This window comes from Tiliqua scincoides, chromosome 1 (genome assembly GCF_035046505.1).
Source record: "Tiliqua scincoides isolate rTilSci1 chromosome 1, rTilSci1.hap2, whole genome shotgun sequence".
NCBI classification, from domain to species: Eukaryota; Metazoa; Chordata; class Lepidosauria; order Squamata; family Scincidae; genus Tiliqua; species Tiliqua scincoides.
In genome coordinates this window covers 45,998,115-46,017,682 of record NC_089821.1, presented here as the reverse complement: position 1 = coordinate 46,017,682, position 19,568 = coordinate 45,998,115, and the positions used below count along the sequence as shown (strand labels likewise).

The 19,568-nt window shown below is 41.8% G+C and overlaps 1 protein-coding gene across 2 annotated transcripts in view; it reads left to right on the top strand.

The window, feature by feature from the left end:
• PARVA (parvin alpha) overlaps positions 1–19,568 on the top strand; it is an 87,855-nt gene that overhangs the window by 4,903 nt on the left and 63,384 nt on the right. The window contains exon 1 of one of the 2 annotated variants that reach the window (XM_066639108.1): positions 7,891–7,992. The exons of the other annotated variant lie outside the window; for it this stretch is intronic. The gene's annotated coding sequence lies outside the window, so the exon portion shown is untranslated. Of the gene's footprint in view, positions 1–7,890; positions 7,993–19,568 lie in introns of those variants that run through there. 2 annotated transcript variants of the gene reach the window in all.

Sequence of the window (19,568 nt, the reverse complement as noted above, 5' to 3'; positions counted from 1 at the left end):
AAGTAGGTCATTTGTGTGAATGTCATGTGCATTGTCTGTTTCTGCTATTTTGGGAAACACTGTTTGGATTGTATAGTAAACTGGAAGGCAGATGTTCACATAAAAAGTGACTGATGCTATGACTGCCAAGATACTGCTTCAGGTTCCATATTTGGCAGTCAGGGTAGTTGTTAGCAAAGTGAATTTGTGGCTTGATAATGTTTTATCAAGGGGTACTATATTGCACTGGATTCAAAGATGATCTTTGTTGTCATGCTCACTTGTCTAAAACAGTGGCAATTTTTTTTAAACTGAACATAATAGAGTATCCTAGGGCTGACCCTTTTTTAATTAAATCAAAATCCACTGGTCATATCTGAAATACTTTCATAATGAAGATACTTGTATAGTTACTAAGGTTACTGTGTGAATACAGTGATAAGTATGAAAGCACAAACTCATTCATTAACAGAGATTAGCACAGGTTCAACCCTTGTAACAAGGGGATATGAATCTATAAAACACATGATATTAGCAATGATGACTTCTGGCAGTTCAAAACACAGTATTTTAAAAACCTCTTTATTGTGTTGAGTACCATTAGTGGAGAAGTCTTTAAGGTAATGGGAGAAGAGAATAATCCCCTTGCTCTGTTTCCTGGAGTATTTCATTATCTTATATTATGGGTTTCCAGGGTGAGTAAAGCTGCATTGATTGTGCTCCTTTGGTGTTCCTAGGCTTCGCTGATGGGACATCAAAAATCCACACCTTGTAATAACCTGCCTTAGAGAATCTTAACAATTGAGCCCTGACATTCTAATAAATCTGTGATACATTCGCCAAGGGAGAGCAAAGTTCAAAATTGCTTAAATTGGTGTAGGAGCAGATGGAAAACAGACAGTTTGGACCCATGAATTTGATGGAGGGCAATTATGGTTCAGTGTATGGTCTCAGTCAGCTTCCCCATTGATATGACTTCAATTGAAGCAATTTTGCCCACTCTTCTCCTTGGCTTATTTGGTTTTGATGGTGAAAGAAGAACAAATCTTGCTCCAGCTTTTGTAAGACCTTTTTTTGTTATCCTGCTGCTGAGGTTGAGAGCGCTTGCATTTTGGCCTAGTCAAAAAGAGAACCTGGGTTTTGCTAGAGATGAGACTGTGTCTGTCTGAGTGGCAGTAGGTCACAGAATTGTCAATTAATGAGAAGGCTGAATAAATAGGATTGCCTCTTTCCTTCGCTTTATGTTGCAAATGCAGTGACACAAAATACAAAACATTGGTAGCTTATGCTTGAGCTTAGGTTCCGCATTTTTGCTTTGGTTACTTCTCTAACATAACAATACCTTAAATGCTTATGCAAGTCAGTCTCTTGCAGTCAATGGCCACTCGTGTTAACTACAGGTTGAGACTAATTATTCCCATGGGTTCCTTCCAAGCACTCAGGTGGATGGCAAAAAAACACACTATAGCAAATCAATTTAAAAAACAAAGTTTCTTTGCTCTAGTGATTTAAAAACAGCCTTGCTGACCTTTGTGATGTTAAGATAGAGTCATTAAGATGACAATCCAACAATCAGTCTCTCTCAAGGTGCTTAGAAATGCTTCACTCTGACCCCGCCCTTCACCAATGCAAAGTATCTTTCTTTCACATGCTCAGAGGGAAGGGAGGGGTCGCCTGGAGAGAGAAAGATTGATGGATTGTCAGCCAGCTGCCTTCTTTCTCTCTCTCTCTCTCATTAAGGAGGCTATTGTTAAAAGACTGTTCAGTTTTTTAAACTGATTTTAAAGGAGTATATTTTTCCCCTTCTCCAGGCATCAGCACATTCCTTCTCATTTGCAGTGGCCATTTGTGTTGAGTCAAATCAGAGTATAAAAAATCAGTGTATAAATAGGCTGAACCTGTAATCAGAATTTTACTTGTGCTGCATGTTTTGGCAGAAAGAAGTCTTAATTTTTTGCTTCTGTTTGACTTCTGAGTTTTGGAGGGAAACATGCAAAATGTTGAAGCTGTATTTCATATTTATGCTTACTTGGAAATAAATTTGCTTTAGTCCGTAGGTCTTTCTTCCAAGGACATGTAATTTAGGATTAGGGCGTAAATGCTCTTGATGGCCTGCAGGATTTCTTTATTGAAGTTGCTGGCTTGTGGTAGCTAATGTTCCAGGGCATCCAAACGGGGAAGGACCAGTGCAGGGATTTCAAACAAAAGGTTGCAAGTGATTATGCTGCCACTGACATTTTCTGTCTTGTGGCCCTTGGTTTTATTGTTCTAGGTCAGGGATTTCCAAACTTTTCAGCACAAGGGCTTAATTATACATCTGACATGGTGTTGAGGGCCAGAAAAATGTGCAAACTTTAAATTGGTATGGTATGAAATGATGTACTAAGAGTTTGATTGAATACAGTACATGGGTGGGGTTAGAAGGAAGAGAATAGCAGAGGGAAAAATCAACTTGCACAGGAAGAGGAGGAATGGGTTTTGAAAAAACATAGGTATACAGTGTACCACATTCAGCCACTAGAGGTGGAATGGAATTATTCCATTACATTGCAGTACATTCAGCACCTCTATTGGCTGAATGCAGTATATACCCATGCTGGAAAATCTGGAAGTGCATCTCTTCAGTTATTTCTAGCCCTGAGAGGCTGGGGAACTGCATGAACTGGATAATGTCCTCGGAGGGCTGGATGTGGCCCCCTGGGCTGGGGCTTGGAGAGCCCTGCTCTATATAGATTGGAGGTTGCCAATCTACAGCCCATTTGCCACATTTGACTGTTCAAAACCAACTTGTTGACCAACCTCCTGAAGCCCAGTGGCATTATAATTACTTGCAACCTCCCTATTCTTTTCTCCTCTGGCCTGGATGCCTTTAAAAGGGGATTGGACAAGTTTCTGGAGGAAAAATCCATTACGGTTTACAAGCCATAATGCGTATGTGCAACCTCCAGATTTTAGAAATGGGCTATGTCAGAATGCCAGATGCAAAGGAGGGCACCAGGTTGCAGGTCTCTTGTTATCAGTTGTGCTCCCTGGGGCATTTGGTGGGGCCGCTATGAGATGCAGGAAGCTGAACTAGATGGGCCTATGGCCTGATCCAGTGGGGCTGTTCTTATGTTCCTCTATCCTTTCCTGGCTGGATGAAGCAATTACTGGGCTGGGTTGCTGTCAGAGAGAGAGAGAGAGAGAGAGAGAGAGAGAGAGAGAGAACATGCACAACTGTACAGCTGAAAGGATTGCAAAATATTTTTTTCTATTGTGAAAATTCATAGAATAGTCCACCCTAACAGCAAGACGGTAAAGACCTACAGTAACAGATTGGGGGAAAGCTATTGTATGTGCAGGAAGTAAGTGAAGTGGCTCATGACACATCTCAGTGAGATGGCATAAAATGAAACAGGGAGGATCATTGTAGAGTCTTTGTTCTGCAGCCTGAAGCAGGACTACAGGCAAGGCATTAACCCCTTTGTGAGCCCTGAAAGCACTACACTGCCTTGCAGTGCAAGAGCATGTTTCTTCCACCATCTGATTGCTCTTCATAACTGATATTCTAAGCCTCAGAGAAAGCAATAGGAGGTTGGTATCTTCCTTTTTGTCTGAGTTTTTGATATGTCTGTTAAGAGGAATCATGTTGGAGGCCTCTGGCTAATCTCTAAGTCTTCCCTTCTAACTAGTGTAATATAGACTAAGGAGTCATAGACTTCCACTTGCAAAAAACGATTGAAACAGTAATGCCCCAGTTCTAACATCCTCCCCCATCAGTGTAACTAGCATTGCGCTAGTGGAGACTGCTTTATGGCTGGCGTCAAGCACCCTCTGTTGATGAGTGCAATGGACTCCTGCACACTGGTGGACCCATGGACATTTACCAGAGCAGGTAAGTCTGTGCAGGGGATTGGGGGAGAGTGGAACGGGGAAGGGGGTTTGTTGGAATAGATTACAATGGGGCAGAAAGGAGGGTGGATCAGGACTGTGAGAGGGGCAGGATCAACAGCGGTGGTGCATGCCTAGTCCCGAACCTCTTCCTGGGCCTGATCGAAGCAAAGTAGACTTGCACCTGCAATTGAGCTGGCTCAGGTCAGAGTAGCCCCATAGTCAGTGTCCCATAGTGTGTGGTTCTCAAACTTTGTAGAGGTCCTAGAGCAGTGTTTCTCAAACTGTGGGTTGGGACCCACCAGGTGGGTCATGAACCAATTTCAGGTGGGCCCCCATTCATTTCATTATTTAATTTTTAATATCATAGACTTGATGCTACCATAGGATGTGACTGCATTTGGGGAAATGTGACAGACCTGTACTTTTTATGTATATTCTTTTAACAATGTTAGTCAATGGAACTTACTCCAGAGTAAGTGTGGGTAGGATTGCAGCCTAGGATTGTTTAAAATTTTCCTGCTTGATGATGTCACTTATGGTCATAACATCACTTCCAGTGGGTCCTGACAGATTCTCATTCTAAAAAGTGGGTCCCGGTGCTAAATTTGTGAGAACCACTGCCCTAGAGGCTGCTGCCTGATTTATAAATGCTGTGAGGCTATAATGCTGATTGAGTAGCAGTGCTCCAACCCCCTAGTAGCAGCTTGTTTAACCCTTGATGCACATATCCTAATCTGCCCTGACAGTTTTACGAACTATGAAAAATTGGTCATGACCCCCTGGGGGGTCCTGGTCCCACAGATTGAGAGCTGATGGGCTAAGTCAGAGCTATTCAAACTGGGGCATCGCGACACCCCAGCCTGACAGCCCTGTCCTCTGCGCCCTTAAGGGGCGGGCGGAAGGCAGCGACACGATCCCCAGGATCGCATCACTAAGGGGGCTGCAGGGACTGGGATGTACTCACCAATTCCCACAGCAGCCTGTCGGGGGTACGGGGAGCCCTGCGTGAGCATCTGCAGGGCTCCCTGATGTTCCAAATGTGAAAGTGGATTGATTGCACTCCACTTCCACAAAACCAGAACTGGAGCGCAATCACTCCACTTTCACTTTTAGAAGGCTGGGGAGCCCTGCAGATGCTCGCGCAGGGCTCCCCACACCCCCGACAGGCTGCTGCAGGGACTGGTGAGTACATCCCAGTTCCTGCAGCCCTCCTTAGCAACGCCATCCTGGGGATCGCATTGCCTCCTCCCTTCCCTCCCCTGCAAGGACTTCCTGTGGTCCTGAAATTCCCTGACAGTTTGAAAATCGCTTATTTTCTCTTGTCATTTGCAAGTAATGCATTCCTAGGTGAGAAAAAAGTGCTTATTGATGGTAATCACCTGCTTAATAGCATCACTTCCTTCTTAATGATGTCCCTTCTGGCCCTCATGAACGGCAGGTGCCTCATGAATGGGAGGCTATTTGGCCTGCAGTATGAAATGAGTTTGACACCCTGGTTTAGAATGTCTTGCAGTGTGCTAGGACTCTGAGGCTGCAGTCCTATACATACACTTTCAGAGCTAGGAGTGTTGTGAGTAAAACAAAGCCTCACCTCTCAGTGGAAGCACTTACAGAGGTTCCCTTTTTTGTTTTTGCTCAATTTTTCCTATAGCATGAACCAAGCAAGTCTGATAAGCAGGTCTCCAAAGCTTGTGTATTCCAGTGGTCTCAAATGCTTTAGATCAGTGATTCCCAAACTATGGGTTGGGGCCCACTAGTGAGTTGCAACCTGATTTTTGGTGGGCTGTGAGTCCCATGCACCCTGCTGAAGGCCAGCACTGCCCAACCTCCAAGATAAGTGAAAAAGTCCCTTGGCTGCATTGATGCCACCAGAGCAGGGCTACTCCCCTTATGGGGAAATGCCGTTCTTCCAGCTCCCCCTGGTGGGTTATGACCCACCAGTTTGGGAACCACTGCAGTAGAATATTCGCAACACATTAATAGCAAATTCTATGTATCTTATCATACATTTGCTCTAATAATTTGTACACTAGCTGAAGAAAAGAGTTGTGTGACCTCAAAGTCCTATATGAGAGAAAGCCAAACTGAAACCATACCAATTTAAAGTTTGCACATATAGTGTGTGTGTGAGTTCGCGCACACCACCCAATCTTTATTCTAGTAATTCTTGCCTCCATTCAGTGGACCTGGAATGTTTTCATTGTAAGTGACTGGAGATGCTCTCTCTGAGTTGTGGTTTAGGAAAATGGGCGGTTAATACCTGTTGCACATTTGCTTCTTATGCCTTGATAAAAAGTTATTAACACCAACTGCTGAAATAGTGGAAAGAAACTGAGGAAGGGAGGAGAAGATACCTTTCTTGCCAGACAAGGTGCTCAAAACAAATTTCCTGACCAGGTATATGCATGATGCTTTTTCTGCAATGAAGTTGAGGTGTGATGCTGCTGTAGAGGGAAGCCAAGAATTAAAATTGAGGTATTAAATTGTTTTACAAAAGAAACATTTGACACATGAACGCTCCTCCACACCTGTTAACAATCTGGCTTCCGTACGTGGCTCCTTCCTCCATCTTATTCGTATAACAATGTGATGACCTGTGTGGTAACTTGTCCAAGAAAGGTCACCAAGTGAGTTCCATGGCTAAGCAGGAATTTGAACCCAGGTCTCCATAGTTCATGTCAGACACTGACTAGTGCACCATTCTGGAACCCTGTTGGCAGATGGACTAGAAATATATTTTGTGGACCTGTTGTGGAAATGTTGTGGAAATATAAACTTGTGAACCTGTTTGGTGTACCAAATTTAATTCGGTCCTTTTCCCCCCCAAGTCAGCTCAAAGCATTATAGTGCATAACAAAATTTGAACAATTTTGTGTGTATTTGAATATTTTGATGTTTCTTAATTTTGGTGTGAGGATTTCAGAAATGATTCCAGAGGACAGCACTCAAACCTCATTAGAACTAGTGAGATCCAAGATGGCGGTACCCAGGAGAGCCAGTAGGAGGGATGACCAGGGTTATCCTGCTGCATCCCTGTGAGTGCACCATGGTGCCGTAAGGAGCTGTGGCACACGGTTTGGGAATCAACTGCATTAGGCAATAGGATAGATACAAACACAATTTAAAATAAGTAAAAGTTTTGATGATACAAAAAACTAAGAATACCATTGGAATCAGCACATTTGAATTGTATAAAAAACATTAAAATTCAACCGTTTTTGTGTTACGCAGTGTTATCTTTAATTTAATATCAGTGACACTAATTGTCACCATTCCTTAATTCAACTCTTAATTTTTCTTCAATATCGGTTCAGCAAACTAAAACGGCCTTTAACCCATTTTTGCCCAGGCCACAGGTGTATACATTTGGTCCCTGTTGTGTATATGCAATGTTGGCTTAAATGGCTTAAACAAAAACTGTATGAATGCTGTCTAGTCACTGCCTCAATCTTTAGTTAATCTGCCTGATTAAAGAGGAACTATTTTTATTGCTCCTGAAAGTGATATGTCTGCTTGCAATTATCTTCTGTCATTTTTCCAAAGCTTTAGAAAGTAAAAATAATTAAATGGCTGCACAACCTATGAGAAACAGTTCCTTGTTTATTGCTAGTCCATTTGGAAGGGCCACGCTTAAGAACCTTTATCCCCCACTGTGTGTATTGGTAGTTATATATATATTTATATACCGTGTTTCAGGGGCCCAATCCTGTCCAACTTTCCTGCACTGATGCAGCCATGCCAAACATAGGGCAAAACTCAATCTAGTGCCTTCCTTACGTAAAGGTTAATGCGTTTACTCATGAGTAGGTGAACCTGCCTTAGTCCGTTGGAAAGGGCAGGCTGAGAGAAATCCAACAACACCAGAATGGTCCTAATCCAATAATGTAGCCCCCCAAAAACACCCGAGAGAGAGGTCCCTCCCTCCAAGCTGGCAAACGTATTGATCCCTATGGAAAGCGAAACTAAGCCACACAGTTGCGTTTACTTGTGAGTAAGCAAAGGTGCCTTTGCTCCTGGGCAGGTCAGGCAAAGGAAAATGTGAGGCCACCAGAATGGTCCTGATCTGATGGAACAGGAGCTCAACAAATGCTCCAGAAGGCAGCCCCGCTCCTAAAAAGAATGAAGCAGAGGCTTGACAGGGTAAGGTGAATTTTTTTCTATTTTAGACTTGTAAAGCTCGGTTGGTCCTGGTAGTGATATGCTTGAAATATAAGAACTTAAATTGAACTGGGTACTGGGTAGGGCTGAAAATCTTACTGATTCCTTTGGGGGGGGCGGCGGGGGGGTGTTATTGCAGGCAAGCTACAGAGAAAATTCACTAGGTGAACAGGGCTGGCTTCCCCTTATTTAATTATTTGTTTTACTTTAATTTAATTATTTATAATTATTAGTTTAATTTGCTTTATGATGTCACTTCTGGCCATGACGGACAGATTGTCATTCTAAAAAGTGGGTCCCGGTGTTAAAAGTTTGAGACTGCTGCAATAAGGTGTTAGTAAGTTGACACCCGGGGTGTGTGTGTGTGTGTGTGTGTGACACCACTCGTGACCAAAATCACAGTTTGTAAGAATAATAATACCTTCATGCTATATATCAATCAATGCGTAATTTCTTGCAGAATTCAGTGAAACAAACTGCATTGAAATATCTTTATTCTATCAAAAGATACAGCCAAAAAATCAGTGGGGCTGGGGTAATGGTAGATCACCACACCCACCACCTGGGATGTTGCCCTGCCCACTGCATGGATAACGCACTGGCTTCTCACACCAGGTGACATGAACCCTAGTGACGCCACTGCCTGGCCTACAGGCCAAATCCAGTGCTCCAAGAAAAGCCTTCCAGGCATGGTGGTGGCAAAGCCTTACCATTGCACATCACAGCCTCCTATCTTTGCAGTCAATCTTTGCAAAGAGTCACGGGGGGGGGAGCCACTTCCGCCTGGAATTCTGGGTACAGAGCCTTCTGGGGTGATGTGTGACAGAAGCGGCTACCTGCGTGACTCTTTGCAAAGATTCCCTGCAAAGTTAGGGAACTGCCTCATAGAACAGTAAGGCTTCACCACTAGCATACTATACTTGGAAGGCTTTTCTCAGAGTGCTGCAGTCTGTGGTTCAGAGACCGCCTTACTTCTTATGTCATGAAGACAGATGCAAAAGAATTCATTCAACTTCTCTGCAATTTGTATCACATTTAACATAACCTTTTATTTCCTTGTTGTCTATCAGGTCAACCATCTTCCTGGCAGGTTTCCTGCTTGTGAAGTATTTAAAGAAGCTTTTGGATATTTTCTTGCTGTTTTTAACCATGCGCTCCTCATGTTTCTTTTTTGCACCCCTTATTGTCGACTTTTTTGTTTTCCCCTCTGGGTTTTTATTCCTTTTTGTTCTCATTTGGGCAAGACTTCTGTTTTCTGAAGGAAGCAGCCTTAACCTGTATAACTTCCTTGACTCCTCTTAAACCTGATGGTTTAAAAGAGACCTGATGGTGCCTTTTCTACTTCCTGGTATATATTCTGGTTGAACTTTTGTTGTCATGGTTTTAAATAGCATCCAAATCTCCTGGAGAGATTTAACCCTCTTGAGTTTCCTTTTCAGCTTCATTTTTACTTATCCCCTCATTTCAGAGAACTTCCCTGTTTTGAAGTAAAATGTGCCTATGTTGGACTCCCTTGGAAACTTTCCAGTTACTCATGTGGTGAAGTGGATAGCACTATAGTCACTGTTCCTTACTGGTTCAACAGTGCTTACATTTTGCACTGGATCCTGGGATTAAGTCTAGGATCACTTCTACTTTGGTTGGTTTCCCAACACAGTCACTTACAGTACTGTACAGTCCTAACCCTATCTACTCAGAAGAAAGTTCCAATGTATTTAATGGGGCTTACTCCCAGGAAAGGATATATAGGATTGCAGCCTTAATGTGTCTGGAAATTTTCTCTTAGTCATGACCTGAAAATGAATTTTCCTAGTTTGTGTAACTAAATGAAGTTATCTGTTATTAAAACACTTTCTTCTTTTAAATGCCAACCTGATTTCTTTCTCCAGTTCAAGTTCATCCCTCAGCAGTTTGCTAAGGAGGGACTTAGCGTGTCCCCAGTACTACATTATTTTGGGGGCCTGGTATTTCCACCCATGATTCTGTGGAGGAGTTAAGTCCACCTACATTTGTCCTGAAACTTTTTTTCTGCTTATTCAGTGTTTTCATAAAGCATAATAATGGTTTGTCTAAAACAGTGGTTCTCAGACATTTAGCACCGGGACCCACTTTTTAGAATCAGAATCTGTCAGGACCCACCGGAAGTGATGTCATGACCGGAAGTGACATCCTCAAGCAGGAACATTTTAAACAATCCTAGGCTGCAATCCTACCCACACTTACACTGGAGTAAGTTCCATTGACTAACATTGTTAAAAGAATATACATAGTAGCTTGTTAAAAGTACAGGTCTGTAACATTTCCCCAAATGCAGTCACAGACCATGGTAGCATCAAGTCTAATATATTAAAAATAAAATTTTGAAATGAATGGGAACCCACCTGAAATTGGCTCGGGACCCACCTAGTGGGTCCCAACCCATAGTGTGTGAAACACTGGTCTAAAATGAAGACAGTTCTAAAGCACCAGCGAATGGAATAATTAAATATTGGCTTAAAAAAGATCTAATGTTGCAAATTGAGAAATGCTAAATAATTCAGTTTATTAGTAATGAAAATATTGCAAGAACTACAGTAGCTGCTGGGCAAAAGTATAATCTGAGTTGTATTGTAATTGGAAATAAAACATTTTGAAGGACTGGATTCATAGGATAAATTCTCATTTATGTAATTACATGAGTATAAAGGCCAGCAAGGGATTGGAATGACTTTCTATGTCTTGTAAATGAACATCTGTTTCTATTAGTGTTGTATCCTACTCCGTTTCAAAGATGCTGTTTTGTTATTTTAATCGTAAACTCATAAGATAGAATGAACCAACTGGTAGAATATATGACCCATTCCGGAAGGATGTGAACACTGGGATTGATCCACTGATGCCACAATCTGCATCAGCAGTTGGAACATGGCAACAACATTTTGCACCAGTTGTCATTTCCAAATACAAAGGGCAGCCCCACAGAGCGCATTGCAGAATCTAAGTGGGATGCTTGGGGCATTGCTGATAGTTCCAAATTTGCTTTCTCAAGAAAGGGCCACAGTTGTGGTCAAGGTGAAGCCATGCAAAAGCACTCCTAGCCAAATCCCCTCCTGATCATCCAGGGACAAAGCTGGGCCCAGGAACACCTTGAAACAGTATTCATTGCTTTAAAGAAGTATCTTTCACTTTATCAGGTGCAGGGACCCACCTCAAACCGCAGCCCGTTGTAGTGTGTGAGAGGATGGGCAAGTGAGTAGCCACAGTCCTGCTTATTTTCCCACCCACTGGTAGCCAGTCATCATGCATTACTATTGTGGTGTTCTGTCTCTTCTTTCAGGTCTACAGCTTTTGAAACCCTTCCATGTTGAGCTGCACCTGCCAAAAATTCTCTTTTCTATACCATCATTAAAGTTATAAACACAGTGTCCTCCATTCTATCTGGTCACCCTGTCCACCCCTTGTAGCAGCGACTTTGGGAGCAGCAGGACTTAGAAGCCCAGCTGCTGGATGTAGTGCAGGTGCAGAAGCAATGAGGAAACAACAGACAGGTTTCAAAGTGTATATGCTGGGGGGGAGGGGGAGCTGGAAGCTGAAGAAGGAGATTCTTTGCCCAGCCTCCTACAAGCCTTTTTATTCATTCTCAAGCAGTACAGAACAAACTGAGTTTACTGTCGGTCAGAGATTATACTAGCTGCAACTAGCTGACAATAATACATTCCATAGACTGAGATAAGAAGCGCATCTCCAAAATACTATCCATCCTGTTTATAGTTAGGCAAGGAACAAGGCTGCGGTTTCAGAGTGTGCTCTGAAAGTACAACAGGTTTGCCTGTTGTTGTTGCCAACTGTTCACTAAGCCTCTATATTACTATGCATATTTCCCACAACCCCTAACATATTAGTTTCTCCAGGCACTGGCTCAGGACATCCACCAAGTCCCTATCCATTCAGTGACATGGTGATGTAGATCTGGGTATCATCTGCATACTGGTGAAACTTCAGATCATTCTCTGGACAGCCTCTCTCAGAAGTTTCAAGTAGATGTTAAACAACATAGAAGATGGAATATAAACTTGCAGGATTCAAATGGCCAAAGAGCCTAGCAGTGGTCACTTGGTCGTATTTTCTGGACATTTACATCCAGGTAAGACTGAAACCAGAACAGAATAATGCTCCCCAGTCCAGCTTAGAATTTAGCAGGATACCATGATCGATTATATCTGTTGAGGTGCGGCAGAACTGGTAGGAACACCCTTGGTCTGTGTAGTGCTCTGTGTAAATTGTTTATCAAGTGACCCAAGGCTGTTCTGTTCCAAAACCAGCCTGAGAGCCAGATTTAAATTGGTCAATATAACCATCTCATACAAGACCTTCTGATGGTGGCATTGGTGATGCCATTGCACCCTAAATCACCTTGCCTAAGAAGAGGACATTATTAGTTGGTTTCTAATAAACTAGGATCCAAAATAATCTAGGATCTGTCAGTTTTTACTGGTCAAGATGAGCAAAGGTCACAAGTACAGATAGGCAGTCTTGATCCAGTCCACATTCTCAAGCTATACAAGTTCAAAGCTGCTCAGTACAACAGAATCTGATGAGTGACAGTCAAGTTTGTAATCCTTACACCAGAGGAAGCTGCTCAGAAGTCCTTTTAGTTGTTAGATGGATTCAGGAGCACTGAATCTGTATGCCCAATGAATCCAGTAATATGTGTCATTCAAAATCTAATTTAACATATTGCTCACAGGCCATAAATAGCACAAAACAAGAGGTGCAGCACAAAAGGACAGGGACTGCTTGTGCACACAATAGTTCAATTAACTTTTTATTTTTATGCTACAAATGTTAGTGATTTTATTGTCCCTCTTGTCTCAACCTTGGTGCTGCCAAAGAACAATGTTGCTGGAAAAGCTGCTTTTTGCCTCTTATGTGTCATGTTCCAGGTTGGAGGGAGAGTCAGCATGGCTTCTGTAAGGGTAAGTCTTGCCTCACGAACCTTATAGAATTCTTTGAAAAGGTCAGTAGGCATGTGGATTTGGGAGAACCCGTGGACATTATATATCTGGACTTTCAGAAGGCGTTTGACACGGTCCCTCACCAAAGGCTACTGAAAAAATTCCACAGTCAGGGAATTAGAGGACAGGTCCTCTCATGGATTGAGAACTGGTTGGAGGCCAGGAAGCAGAGAGTGGGTATCAATGGGCAATTTTCACAATGGAGAGAGGTGAAAAGCGGCGTGCCCCAAGGATCTGTCCTGGGACTGGTGCTTTTCAACCTCTTCATAAATGACCTGGAGACAGGGTTGAGCAGTGAAGTGGCTAAGTTTGCAGACGACACCAAACTTTTCCGAGGGGTGAAGACCAGAAGTGATTGTGAGGAGCTCCAGAAGGATCTCTCCAGACTGGCAGAATGGGCAGCAAAATGGCAGATGCGCTTCAATGTCAGTAAGTGTAAGTCATGCACATTGGGGCAAAAAATCAAAACTTTAGATATAGGCTGATGGGTTCTGAGCTGTCTGTGACAGATCAGGAGAGAGATCTTGGGGTGGTGGTGGACAGGTCGATGAAAGTGTCGACCCAATGTGCGGCGGCAGTGAAGAAGGCCAATTCTATGCTTGGGATCATTAGGAAGGGTATTGAGAACAAAACAGCTAGTATTATAATGCCGTTGTACAAATCGATGGTAAGGCCACACCTGGTCGCCGCATCTCAAAAAAGACATAGTGGAAATGGAAAAGGTGCAAAAGAGAGCGACTAAGATGATTACGGGGCTGGGGCACCTTCCTTATGAGGAAAGGCTACGGTGTTTGGGCCTCTTCAGCCTAGAAAAGAGACGCCTGAGGGGGGACATGATTGAGACATACAAAATTATGCAGGGGATGGACAGAGTGGATAGGGAGATGCTCTTTATCCAGAACATCTGGTATCACATAATACCAGAACCAGGGGACATCCACTAAAATTGAGTGTTGGGCGGGTTAGGACAGACAAAAGAAAATATTTCTTTACTCAGCGTGTGGTCGGTCTGTGGAACTCCTTGCCACAGGATGTGGTGATGGCATCTGGCCTGGACGCCTTTAAAAGGGGATTGGACAAGTTTCTGGAGGAAAAATCCATTACGGTTTACAGGCCATGATGTGTATGTTCAACCGCCTGATTTTAGAAATGGGCTATGTCAGAATGACAGATGCAAGGGAGGGCACCAGGATGCCATTATTGTTATCTGGTGTGCTCCCTGGGGCATTTGGTGGGCCGCTGTGAGATACAGGAAGCTGGACTAGATGGGCCTATGGCCTGATCCAGTGCGGCTGTTCTTATGTTCTTATTGTCAAATGAAAGTCCTCATAGATACAGCCTGGTATTTCAGTATATCAAGGTTACATTTTACTTTAATCTGCCATCTAGTGCTCTTTGTAATTTGCATTGTGCGGAAATGTCCTACTGTGTCTTCAATTAAATTTTTTAATTACTTGGATGGTTAAAAATTTTTTTCTCAAGTTGCTAGCACTGATTTAATGCTGTTTTTAATACTTGTGTAAATAAAATGTATAATCGAAACCAGCTGCTCTTCTCATCTTTGGCCTTAGATAATGAGAGACTCCCCACTTGCCCCCCCAAAAACTTCTCTGAACAATAGAAAAAGTATAAAATGCTTTAAAAAAAACCCATTCAAAATTATTATTGTTCCGATTATTGTTTACTGCACAGAGCTAAAAATTGGTTTAACATGTCCTTTCTTAGGGTGTGTTTTCTAGTTCATGATTTATAAGCTGCAGGTGCTCCATAGGGCACAAGGTGGCTCTAGTAACCAGTGCACAACAAAAGTTTTTGGTGAATTGGAAATTTAGGAAACAAAACAGAGTTCATCAGAACTAACCAAAAGTATGTTGTCATGGAATGGAGCTTTTTAAATATACTGTTCATTTGGATTTATTTGGAAATGCAATACAACTGTACAGTTCTTGACATAAATGGAAGCAAGTTCTTTCTCTTTTTCTCCCCTCCAGTCTTGCATGTTTCTGTAAGGCACTGTGCAATTTACTAGATATCCTGTTTTATGTGCTTATGTGTTTAGGGTGTATTATTCTTAGTTGGTTTAAATTTTGTGTTGTCGTGTTGTTTGGGCCACCTGGCAGGGGAATGCTGTGGGTAGAACACAAGACTCCAATCTTTGAATAATTTCACATGCCTAGAGTTGCCACAAAGCATTTGCACGACAGAAGAGAGCAACCTGAAGGGTACTCCTTGAAATATGCGAAGCATCTCTTAGGTGTGCTTACACAGAAGAGAGCTCTTCTGATATTGGTGGAAAATACTTCCCACTCAAGTGTATCTAATGTCACAACATTATAACCCAATCCTATTGCCCATTCTACTAGCGAATACTCCCAAGATGGATGCAGCATCGTGACTTGTGGTGTTGATGCTGGCACATGGATGTAATTTAGTATTGCTGCATTAGGAACAACTATAATCCCTGCATGTGGTGTCGTGCACAGTATTGGGTGATGAATGAACACAATAAAGATAGGTTTGGAACTGATTTGCCTACATTTAACATCTTAGACTCATTTTATACTCAGAGCAAAACTGCATTGCCACATTTCTAATTTATCATTTCACTGTATGATCTCTATACTTCATTATATACTTGTAACTACCAAAGCCTAGGTATGACTCCTGTCTGGTGACAGACTTTATAATGGGATTAGATTTGATTGACAGCATAGCAAGCTGAATTTTGCTCTGCAGAGAGAACTTTGCCATCACAGTTCTTGAATTGGACATTTTGCCATCTTTTTCTCCCTTTCTCCCCTGTGGACCCCTCCGCTAGTTTATGGTCATGCCATGGTATTTAGTGTTGGCCTTCTTGGAACTTACTGTTTTTGTGATCTTAAAATGAAAATAGTTTTAGTAATATTTTGTTGTCTTTGTAAACTAATGAAGAAAATTTTAAAAATGGACTGGCATTTGGCCAAATAATAGTTTGGTCATGCAGTATAGAACTCTGCATTGGAGTTGGCTCTTAATCTTAACTTGATTTTAATTAGCCAGCTTCCATCTGGACAGGCTAAGCTTTGAATGAAGCCTCATGGTGAGAAATCTGCCGTTCTGTCAGAGGAACTAATACCACAGGTTGGTGTTCTTTTAAAAATTTGGCGTAGGTGCATAACATCTGAGAACAGTGCACAGCAAGGGTACTAAAAATTTGGGCTAGACCAAACCTCACTTTATCCTGTAATAACGTCTCTCAATCTCTTGCTTGAATAGTAAAATCAAAGCATCTGAATTCATCTGTAAACAAAACTGAATGTTGTGCTATCAAAGTAGAACACAAAGTAAGAGGAAATGTCTTTATTATTCAGTATTCAGCTTGCCTGGCAAGTTTCTGAGTCACATGAAGGTAATCAGTTGGAATTGTTTTGAGCTCTTTGAAATTAGGAGAATGACCAAGAGCATACATAATTAAGGTTGACACATAGTAAGTTTTCAAACTGTTTTGGCTATTTGGGGATATCTAAATTTTTTTTCTTTGATTCATTGTCAATGACTTTCAATGAGGCCACCTTAACTTCATATATGTTTGCAACCTGCTCAGATTTAATTCTGTGGGAGAACTGAAAACATTTAGCTCTGTAGGTACTACTTTGTGAAATTTGCTCAAAATCTGGTTTTGTGTTTATTTAAAAGATTTATAAAACTGCTTTTTCAAAGTTCAAAGCTAGAATCACATTAATTCTATTGGAAGTCTTTTGTCCTACTTCTGTAATTGTTGTGGAATAGTTAAGCTACTTCTCGTGGTTCCATTATGTCTGACATATCATGAAGAGCAGAAAATTAACTAGAGAGAAAAAATTTGAGACAGAGAAATGTTCTTTCGAGTATGCCAACTTATAGAGAACACACATCTGCTGTTGAAGTCTCAATACTACTTTCAAAAACTAATATAGCCACATTTGACTGTGCATGTGTATAAACCTGTCATGCTTATGAGAACTGGTGCCAATAGAACTGATTTTCAATTTTGTTCCCTGGAAGAAAATTCATTAAAAATTTGTATCTGAATGAAATAGTCACACAGATTATCCAGGAAAATTATATAAGTGGGATTCCTCTTATCTTCTTCTCTTGCATGAATCCAGCAAAATTCATGTGTCTTTTGGATTTGGATACATTTTTGCAGGTGTCCTCCCCACCCCAAAGTTAGTGGTACCAACCTAGATTTCATACATTACTTTACAACCTGATCTTGTTGCGTGGATAAACTGAAGCAGTCGTAACAGCAGAACCAGGATTTGCCTATATTTTGGTCAAAGTTTTTGAGTTGGTCCCTAGTTGGGCATTCGTTGCAAACAATGGAATACACTGAATGGAAAGTTGGTGTTGATTCTGTTTCACGAACCACTCTCAACTCTTAACTCTGTTTCTGCTGACGTTGTGGTGGTTTTCTGTAGTTAAGTTTACTGTCAGTCTGTTGAAAAGAATGTTCAAAAACTTGAGACAGATTCTACCTACATTTAGTTTGTACTGGACTACTTCAATGGAAGTTGGGTAGAAATAGCCAAGCACATGAACAAAGGCTGCAATCTGAAACACACTGGAGACGAAGTAAGCCCCACTGGTTACAAAGGACCTTACTTCTGAGTCAACATGCTTATGATTGCATTGTATGTTTCTGTATCTATGAATACTGTCCTGATTAAAGTTGAGCCACTAAACTAATTGCAAAAATCAAGTATAAGTGTTGTCCTTTTGGTACCGTACAATGTAACTTGAGTCTTGCCAAAAACTAATGTATCCTTTTACAGGAAATTGAAAATTAAAGAGGGCGAGTCAGTAGTACATTTCAAGGTTGCATAATATGCATTCATCTTAAATAATGAATGCCAAATCTGGAGGCAGCCAGTCAGTTACAACGTTTTCTCTACAGCCATCTTTCACTCACTCCCTAATTAGAGGCCTTTCTTCCTGTTACCTTCACTGGATATTAGTTGTGTGAAAATGCAGATGATTGTATGCTTTGAAAAGTGAGCAAACTGTCCTGGGTATTGTGTGAGTGTCTCTTATCACAGAGAAAAGGTTTAAAAGGTATAATTTTCACTTTCATAGATTTTTTTTTCCCTTTCCTCTCTTTTTTCGAATTCATCTCCATGATAGAACAGCATTTAATTAAATAATCTGGTTGCTAAACTGATTATCAATAAAGCATTTGCAGTACCTTGTTGATACCATATTTTATTTTTTGTTGTTATAGCAGCAATGATGTTGAAAAATCCCTTCCAAACTACAATCCATCAAAAATACGTAACATAAGCAAATCATCAGCCTTGTGTGAGAATATTTAAATACTTCTGAATACAACAGGATATTTGAATAACAAACAATCCAGATGTGCTTGTTGAATTGGGGATTAGTTTACTGTTTTTGTCTACCTAGAGGTGGTTAATGTGACTTTGTGAATGGTGCGTTAAATCAAAATACAGAAGTTTACTTGAACTGATTTGGCTTGTGAGCATGGACCTGTGAGAATTGACCTGGCAACTGGTCAATTGCAGGAAGACTTCTATAACTTGCTTGTTGTTTAAACAGTATACTACTTTAAAATGTGGGATATGCCCCAGGATTTATGCAGTTTTTTCCCTCCATAAATACGGTATGTTGCTAGTAAAGTTAGAATGGTTTAAAAATGCATGAAATTAACTGCAAGCCTTGGATTGGGAAACCTCAGAGGTAAATAGCTGTATTAATCTACTTTTAGCTCCTTCATAGTGAGAATTTCAGAGACAGCTAACGGATGTTGGCCAAAGGAGCTCATCTTAAAATTTCTGTTATTTCCATGGTCATTACATTACTGTAGTAAGCTTAAAAATGTGTGGATGAGTGTGTGTGTGTGTGTGTGTGTTTGTTCTGTAATTAAAGCATACATAAACTGGAAAAATTTATCTTCCAAGGTACAAGGAAGACTTAATTGGACTATGATTAGCAGCCCAATCCTGAGCTGCCTGGAGCCTGAGGCTGCCGTGGCACCAAATGGCATGTAATGGGCAACTGGGGAGCCTGCAGTGGCTCCTCTGGGGAAGTAGCCCCACAATGGGGCTACTCGATTCTGCAGTGGCTCTTGAGCTGGTGCAGAATCAGAGAGTCCTGTGTCAGGCTGCACAGTCCCACATGGGGCTAGGATTTGATGGAATGGAGCTCCACTGGTCTCCCCCTCTCACTCCGCTCCTTCCCCTGCCACACCACCTCTCCTCCTCCACCCATCTTCCCCCGCCCCCCTCCCCTAAATGTGTCTTCCCTGACTCCCCCCACACCCTCACTCACCTCTCCGCAAGCAATCCAGGCAACTGTCAGGCAGTGGAACATGGGTCCAAGGCTGGAGCTAGCCCAGCGTGGGCTCGCTAGGCTAGTAAGGGCTCGCAAATGTGCCTTACAGCACATTTGTGACAGTGCTCGCATGCGGTGAGCCGGCACACACTGTTCAGGCTTGGGCCCAAAGACCTCCTGAGGAAGCTGCTGAAAATTCTGCTCTAATTAGAAATTCCCTCAGTTTCCATTTATGTGGAAATGTCTTGTTTGACC